This window comes from Littorina saxatilis, linkage group LG9 (genome assembly GCF_037325665.1).
Source record: "Littorina saxatilis isolate snail1 linkage group LG9, US_GU_Lsax_2.0, whole genome shotgun sequence".
Classification (NCBI taxonomy): domain Eukaryota; kingdom Metazoa; phylum Mollusca; class Gastropoda; order Littorinimorpha; family Littorinidae; genus Littorina; species Littorina saxatilis.
Genome location: NC_090253.1, coordinates 54,625,648 through 54,634,702, shown reverse-complemented (window position 1 = coordinate 54,634,702; position 9,055 = coordinate 54,625,648). Strand labels below are relative to the sequence as shown.

Genomic DNA, 9,055 nt, shown 5'->3' with positions numbered 1-9,055 from the left:
GTCGTGATGCTAGCTTTCTTCTTCTTCTTCTTTAATCTTGTGTCTGTTTTTTTTCTTGATTTTTTCTTTCTTCTATCTCTCCGTCTTTTTTTCTTTCTAGGTTTGATTTTTGTTTGTTTTGCTTAACGCCCAACCGACCACGAAGGGCCATATCAGGGCGGTGCTGCTTTGACATATAACGTGCGCCACACACAAGACAGAAGTCGCACAGGCTTCCTGTCTCACCCAGTCACATTATTCTGACACCGGACCAACCAGTCCTAGCACTAACCCCATAATGCCAGACGCCAGGCGCAGCAGCCACTAGATTGCCAATTTTAAAGTCTTAGGTATGACCCGGCCGAAGTTCGAACCCACGACCTCCCGATCACGGGGCGGGCGCCTTACCACTAGGCCAACCGTGCCGGTCTTTCTAGGTTTGAAAGGAATGAAAGATGGCAACAAAATAAAGCATAACCACTGGAAGTTTTGCTCCACACCGTTTGATATTTTAAAACTATTATTAATTTAGAATTTACTGTTTTTTAAGACAACGAATTCATTATTGTTGCATTTAGAGAAAAACAGCATTCCATAGTTTGGCTATCTAGTATTCTCGGCTTCAAAAAAATAGTACAGATAACAACATCCTGAAAAGACGGTCAGATGTTCGTTGCGAAAACCGTCTTCTAACTTGGCTTTCGTTCAGAGTAAACGTAACCTCTTTCATTCTAATTTGAAATATGCGGAAGTATATCAACTGATATACTGACGAACTGTTGAGTCAAAAATGTCAAATTTCAGGAACATGATTTAATGGCATGGGTCGACTTAAAAACGAGCCTGAAAAAAATATCATGTCAATATTACCTGTGTATGACTTCACAATAAAGTTGTTAAAAACAATCCAGTTCTTGGTGGTAACGGCGGCTTGCAATCGGTGAGCTCTCGACAAACCCTCGTCGTCTCTGGCCTTTTATACTAATCCTTTGTCTCTGTGAGGTAACGCAGTGAATGACGTCATTTTGAGTTGTGCCGCCAGTGCAATGTCTCGGGATGGTGATATAATATAAGTGTGATGGAGTAGTTGCTGGGACTCACTCGTTCTCTTTGACAGGCTTCGTTTAGTGAACGCTCACAAGGATTGGCTGCTTTGTTAGCCTAGTTCCTGTGTCCACTGTTAACAAAGCGAATGTATTTCCTCGTCGACGTTTTGTGTACACGTATTTAATATGCTTCCTGTAATTTGAATAACACCGAAAAAGAACATCAACAACAACAACAACAACAACAACAACAACAACAACAACGACAACAACAACAACAACAACAACAAAAGCTGTTGTTGTTTTTCTTTCAAAGACAATAAATCCAATGACATGTTCAACACATACTTTGGTTACTAACTTTGTTTGACTCAGAAGTAAAGGAAAGTGCAAGCTAAGATAAGCCTACGTCTGAAAATGTAGGCATTTACTGGTTCTGTCGCTCACTTTGTCCTTGACCAGGCTGCAGAGAATCATTTTGGGACTAAACTGCTTGCTCGAAAAATGCACCACCAAACTTAGTGTTAACACAAAAACTCCAATCTGCTGATCTTCTTCGGGATTTGAAGTGTCTCGTAGCTTTAGAAGTGGTCCAAGGCCAATGGAACACAATAATTTTGATCGCCTCTACATTATAGAATTACAAATTACAAATAAACGCACACACACACACACACACACACACACACACACACACACACACAAGCACGCACACACACACACACACACACACACACACACACACATACACACACACACACACACACACACACACACACACGGACATACACACACACACACACACACACCAGGGCCTGACTAGACTAAGATCGAGGAGGGGGGGGGGGGGGTTGCCAGTGGTGGTCCAGGGGGATGTTCCCCCTGGCGGGGTCAAGGGGCAGTGCCCCTTGTGGACCTTGTGGAAGCTGATGGGTAGGTCATATTCTGAGATAGGAAAATGGTCGCTCCTTGCATGAAACGGCATAAAATAAACAATAATAAAAAATGTTTTAAATAAGTGAGGTACATGTGTAGGCTAGGGGGGGCCGGGGGGGGGAGGTTGCACAACCCCCATAACCCCCCCGGTAGTCCGGCCCTGCACACACACACACACACACGGACACACACACACACACACACACACACACACACACACACACACACACACACACACACACACACACATGATCGCATTGTATTTCTCATGTTCTCCTGAATTCAAAAATATATAGATATGTCTTGTTTACTCTAAAAATGTGCTTATTATGGAAGAAAGTAGGTCCAGTGAGTACTTTGGTCGCATACTTCGCGGAGACGAGGGTGACCCGCCTCGGTCTTCAGGTTAGCCGAGACTATCTGAAGCTAGTCTCGGCGATTACTGTTTTTGGCTCACGTAAGTGTAGCCTATGCGATCGTAACTTTGTCTGTCTGTGCGTGCGTGCGTGCGTGCGTGCGTGCGTGCGTATGTGCGTGCGTGCGTGTGTATGTCTGTGGTAGAAACTCTAACATTTGAAGACGTCACATTACATTGACGTCACATTATGACGTAAGAGGGTTAGACGTCACGCGAAGGAAGTACTGAAAGTCTCGGTCATTATTATTTTGAGCGGGCCGAGACTAGTTGGCAGTCGTGTCCCTGTAAGTAGGCTACATGCAGACAGACAGATCTAGATCTAGTGTCTCGCTTTCTTGCAGTTTCACCTATGCTCTTTCTGTGTGTGTGTGTGTGTGTGTGTGTGTGTGTGTGTGTGTGTGTGTGTGTGTGTGTGTGTGTGAGTGTGTGTGTGTGTGTGTGTGTGTGTGTGTGTGTGTATGTGTGATGGAGTGATTGAGTTTGTGTTACTGTTTGTCGATTTCTTACGTGAGCCTTGATGGCTTCGCCTCTTGTTTGGGGTGTTAATGATCTTTAGTTTGTTAAAGATTGACTGTTTGGCTCACGAAGTGTAGCCTATGCGATCGTAACTTTGTCTGTCTGTGCGTCTGTGCGTGCGTGTGTGCGTGTGTATGTCTGTGGTAGAAACTTTAACATTTCGTCATTTGAAGACGTCACATTATGGCGTAAGAGGGTTAGACGTCACGCGTCTCGGTCATTGTTATTTTGAGCGGGCCGAGACTAGTTGGCAGTAGTGTCCCTGTAACTTGTGTAAGTAGGCTACGTACATGCAGACAGACAGATCTAGATCTAGTGTCTCGCTTTCTTGCACAGTTTCACCTATGCTTACTGTGTGTGTGTGTGTGTGTGTGTGTGTGTGTGTGTGTGTGTGTGTGTGTGTGTGTGTGTGTGTGTGACGGAGTGATTGAGTTTGTGTTACTGTTTGTCGATTTCTTACGTGAGCCTTGAAGGCTTCGCCTCTTGTTTTATATCGCTTCTTGTCCTGGCAGGTAAGCTAAGGCGGAAAAAGCCGAAGTAAGCGAGATCTAAGCACCCAATAAGGTCCCGCGCGTGAACTAAATGTCCGGAGGCAACTCCTATTTGGAGGTTAAGCCAGTCAAACGGGAGCCGGAAAGGTCATGGCAGAGCTAGATTAATAGCCCTTCAAACGACTGCTACGTGAGCGGAAATTGTCACAAGAGCTGACCAAGAGACATCACAAGCCGGACCCCATCATAAAGAGATCTCTACAAAATTGACAGGTGTCTAACCGACGACGTAGAACAAGGGAGACTACTGTCACTTTTGGGGGCCCGGTAGCTCAGTTGGTAGAGCACTTGACTTGTGATCGGAGGGTCGCAGGTTCAAATTCGGGCCGGGACACGGGACAACTTTATGTGAAGACCCAGAGACGGAAGATATATCACACCCTCGTGTCACCACAATGGCACGTAAAAGACCTCGGTCATTTTGTCATAAGTGCAGATGGCTGATACCACCTAAACACGCATCAAAAGCCGTGAGGGCGTAAAAAGTCAAATTATCATATAACCCATATATCTTGTCCCTAAGAGGCGAAATATTTAGCCTGTACAACAGTAAGCATTCTCTCTTTCCTTTGTTTTCCACCTGTCACAAAAAAAGGTCAAAAGCTGAAATGGTGGACGAATAGTCTTGACGAAAGCGAGAGTTTCTGTTATATTATGCGGAGGATTAGCCAAATCAGACACCTTCTTTCCCTCGACGCAACCAAGACACTGGTTTCGGCTTTTATTTTGTCGAGACTGGATTACTGCAACTCGCTCCTAGCCGGCCTCCCAGACGCCAAGCTAGACCGCCTACAGCGCATCATGAACAATGCAGCACGTCTTGTGCTGCGCAAGCGCAAGCGCGACCATGTCACCCCTCTCCTCATGACCCTTCACTGGCTACCAATCAAAGCACGCATTACATATAAAATAGCTACCCTGTGTTACCGTAGCCTTCAAGACTCTGCCCCTTCTTACCTGTCTTCGCTCTTAAAGCCACACGTCCCCACACGCAACCTCAGATCCGCTGACGCAGGGCACCTTGTTGTCCCACGCGTCAAACTGAACGCTTTCGGCAAGCGCGCCTTTACCTACACAGCTCCCTCTATTTGGAACTCTCTGCCCATGTCTGTCCGCCTTTCTACCTCTCTCCCTTCCTTCAAGTCCTCTCTAAAAACACACCTCTTCCGGGAATACTTCAACCCCTAGCCTGTGCGAGTGATTCGATGTTGTCCGTGTGTGTGTTTGTGTGTGTGTGCGAGTGAGCGACACGAGTATATGCGAGTAATTGGTTGTGTGCACTGTTCAGTATTTGCCACATTAAGGAGAGGGGTCGCTTGCCATCGTAGCGCGCTGTGGGCCGGCTGGGGGCGGGTTGCTTGCGAGGGCTGTATTTTGTACATTGATTATTTGATACATGTATAATTATTAAATGCGTCTCCAGGAATATGTTTAGTTTAAATCTTGTGTCGATACTATTTAATTCTGCCTCGCTATTAGCCATTGAGTAAAACTGTTTTATCACCATTGCTTTATTGTTGTTAATTCGTCTCCAGAAATATGTTTTGTTTTAATCTTGTGTCGATACTATTTAACTCTGCCTCGTTATTAGCCATTGAGTATAACTGTTTTATCACCATTGTTTTATTGTTGTTCTTTGGCCATTTACGTTGAATGACTTGTTATACATTGACATTGATAGTTTTATTCTTCTTCTTCTTCGTCGTTCGCTAGATAGTTTTATTATAAGAACCTTTTTTTTTTTAATTCCTATTAACTCGATGTTCTTTAACTATGTTTGTAAATTGTTAGAGGATCTTTTAGTAGAAGTGTTTAACTGTCGAAGCTGCTTTTACCTAAGAGACCGACTGTATATTGTGCTGTTGTACTTGTCAGACTTGATTGTACCAAGTCCTTCACATGTTGTAATGCGCTTAGAGCCAAATATTTTTGTTTTTTGTAAGGGATAGGCGCAATATAAATACACTTTATTATTATTATTATTATTATTAATAATGAGGATATTCAAATGGCGCCTCACAAAAAAATACATAAATAAATTATTCTGTACACAATTCAAAATACTGCCCGTCATAAAAAAAACTAGGTAGATATGTATTAGGCCCTACTGCTAGCTGGACTGTTTTTTTTAGTAAAATATTATTTTTTGTATTCATTTGTGACTAAGCTCTACTGACGTAAAGTTTGCTGACCTTTTGATTCTGTAGTTCTTTTTTTCTCCCTAATTATAATAAGTTTATCCGTTATAATAAGTTTATGTATGTATGTATGTATGTATGTATGTATGTATGTATGTATGTATGTATGTATGTATGTATGTATGAATGTATGTGTGTATGTGTGTATGTGTGTATGTGTGTATGTGTGTATGTGTGTATGTGTGTGTGTGTGTGTGTGTGTATGTCTGTCTGTCTGTCTGTCTGTCTGTCTGTCTGTCTGTCTGTCTGTATGTATGTATGTATGTATGTATACTGTATGTATGTATGTATGTTTGAGTGTGTGTATGCATGTATGTATGATAATATATATTCGCTATCAAACATAGGGGTAGCGTGCTCAGTGAGACGCCATTTTCAGAACAGTAGACAGTACCAATAGTATTTTCCCCTATTTTCGAATAATAAGCCACTCCCTCACACAAATGACCTCCCTTGATGTGAGAAGTGTGCTTACAAACAGGCACTACCTCACACAAATTACCTCCCTTGATGTGAGAAGTGTGCTTACAAACAGGCACTACCTCACACAAATTACCTCCCTTGATGTGAGAAGTGTGCTTACAAACAGGCACTACCTCACACAAATTACCTTTTCTTTATTTGGTGTTTAACGTCGTTTTCAACCACGAAGGTTATATCACGACGAGGGAAAGGGGGGAGATGGGATAGGGGAAAGGGGGGAGATGGGATAGAGCCACTTGTTAAGTGTTTCTTGTTCACAAAAGCACTCTCTTCGGTGTCCGAACCACCCCCCGTGTATACTACATTGGGTGTGCACGTTAAAGATCCCACGATTGACAAAAGGGTCTTTCCTGGCAAAATTGCTTAGGCACAGTTAAAGACCAACCAGAGAGCAAAACTTTTTTCTGTTCAAAACATTTGTGTCACAACCCAGGTTAATATTCCGAAAACGATTTTGCAAAATTTTGTGTTGCTGATTTTTTATTTAATAAAATCCGATTTCGCGCACCTGATCAAACTGCACCGGGCGGCCCTGAGGCCAGTGACGTCACTCGTGGAACATCATGGCGGACGGTTGTAACTCTGCGGTTGTATCTTCTACCGAAACAGACGTTCCCCCTTTCAAACGGCGAAGGAAAGTCGGTTACTACTGTGCAGTTGCGGAGTGTAACAGCAAGCATGCTGATGGTTTTACATTGCATCAGTTTCCTACTGATGCAGAAACTCGGCGACAGTGGATTAAATTCGTTCAAACTTGCCGAGCAGATTTCAGACCAAGTTTTGGTACGCCGAACCAGAACTCACGGATATGCAGTCTGCACTTCACTACGGATTGCTATCCAAGAAAGATTGCACTGGCTGCAAGTTTTGGACTTAAAGCGAAGATGGTTTTAAACCATAAACCAGTGCCAACAGTGCAAAAACCGCATCGTCTGGCGCCAACAACAGTCACAACGGTGACTTGCTCGAGTACCGTGGGCGTGGCATCTGTCTCCACAGCCAGCAGCACTGTGACACAAGTAACAACGGCAGTTACAGCGCCAATTTGCTCTGCCATTGTGGCTCCAAAGCAGTGTTCGAGTCAGAGGAGCCTTTGCCAAAAGGGAACACCAAAGGGTAAGGTGGAAAATTGTATTGTTATGAAGAATACTAATAGGTTCAGTGACACTGACAATGCCATTATTGAAAAATTCTATAAAAGGGCGCTGCATTTGTCAACTTTCACTGAATAAAACTTAGTACATTTGTAAGCTTTGAGTAGAAAATTCTGTTTTCTTGAGTGTTAAAATTGTTTTAACTTAAAAAAAATACAGAAATAGAGGACTAAAGAATGATTGTAATATTGTGCTTGCAGAATCTGGAAGATGTTTTGGCAGTTGGGCCTTGTGAATGTGATGTAAAACCTAAACCATCTGACCATCATACAGCTGATTTGTCAGGATCTTGTGATGGAGCTAGTGAAACTGACAAACCTTCGCCAGTGTATGCAAGCACTCAGACAGAGGTAGGCATTGCATTTTTTTTTTATTTTTATTGTATAGACAGTACAGATCTGCTTGTTCCCAATCCCACAGTCATTCATTGCAGTACTTCGTCATTCACACTTCTTATCAAGCATATTATAGCTGACACTGTAACTACTAAATGTGAGGCTGATCCACTTTGGCACACATTTGTATCTGATTCAGAGTTTCTAATTTTAGCTGTGTTTATTGATAAGTCATTGGATACATGTGTTGCACTTGCAGACCCTGTAATTGTATTCATGTACATATATATTGTCACTTTGTGTCACATGCTGTTCCGAATTGATGTGAATGAGTAAATATATCTAGATCTGTCAGTAAAATACTCTACTAACTTATCCATTGAGCAACTGTTATTGTATTATCATCATTTTCTGGCAGATTTTTTGCATAAATTGGTGACAATATTTTACTTCAGACACACCGCAGGATAAAAAGAAACAAGAAAATTCAAGTCACCCCAAAGGCTGCACAGAAAAGTAAGTAAATTATTTTAAAAAAGTGGTGGTGGTGGTCCTGTTTATATATATGGTGTGTGTGTATGGGTGGTGGGTCAATTAATTATTTTCAGACAAGACGTCACAAGAGTAGTCAGGAAAGTTTTAGACTTTAGACTATTTCTGGATATCAAATATCAACTGTCATAATCTGCAGTTTTTTAATGTACAGATGATATGTCTTTAGCAGACTGATAGTTTTTGCTTAATGATAGTAAGCCTTAAAATGAGCACTATACCTGCTAGCACTATGCAAAAGTGTACATGTGTGGGGTTGGTATTGTGCACTCATCCTATCACATTTCAGCTGGAGATACTAAGAGGAATTTCTTTGCAGTATGTTGTGCTCTGTCAATAATTTCCACAATTGTGTCAAAGCAGGTAGGCAATAGAGATATGGAACTTGCAATTACAAAATACTGTACCTTGTCAAATGAAACACTGTTTCAGGACAATCATAGCTGCTCTGCATTTTAACGAAAACAACAACAGACTGCAGGCTTCTGACCAGACCGGAAAGGAACGCTACAGTTTGGTCTACAGGAAATCAAAGAAGGACTATTCCATCCAGTAAGTGAAAGTGGATTGCACCTTTGGTAAATGTTCTTTTACTCTCACAAGCTCAGACTTTTGGTACAGAAGTTATTTTTGTGTTGTTCGGTTTGCAAGTACATACAAAATAATGGCCCATTGGATAAGCATGAAAGATGTAGAAGAATAACTTCCAAACATTTAAGTTAAGGCCAACAAAAAAAAAATTGTCTGTTTCTGGTAACATGGCTAAAAAAAATAGGGTCTGTAGGTCGGGATTTTTTTAATTTTTATATTTAGTCAAGTTTTGACTAAATATTTTAACATCGAGGGGGAATCGAAACGAGGGTCGTGGTGTATGTGTGTCTGTCTGT

At 42.1% G+C, this 9,055-nt stretch overlaps 2 long non-coding RNA genes across 3 annotated transcripts in view; one reads left to right on the top strand and one right to left on the bottom strand.

The window, feature by feature from the left end:
- The window catches only part of LOC138976509 (uncharacterized), a 3,655-nt gene extending 2,723 nt beyond the window's left edge, over positions 1-932 (bottom strand). The window contains exon 1 of the long non-coding RNA XR_011459040.1: positions 850-932. This is a non-coding gene — a long non-coding RNA (uncharacterized lncRNA). The remainder of the gene's footprint in view (positions 1-849) is intronic.
- A 5,573-nt stretch (positions 933-6,505) lies between these two features.
- Positions 6,506-8,721, top strand: LOC138976465 (uncharacterized). 2 transcript variants are annotated; one of them, XR_011459023.1, is made up of 4 exons: positions 6,506-7,243; positions 7,482-7,631; positions 8,072-8,132; positions 8,601-8,721. It is a non-coding gene; the product is annotated as an uncharacterized lncRNA (long non-coding RNA). The 2 variants fall into 2 exon arrangements; XR_011459022.1 differs by having other exon boundaries at positions 6,506-7,631.
- The last annotated feature ends 334 nt before the right edge of the window (positions 8,722-9,055 follow it).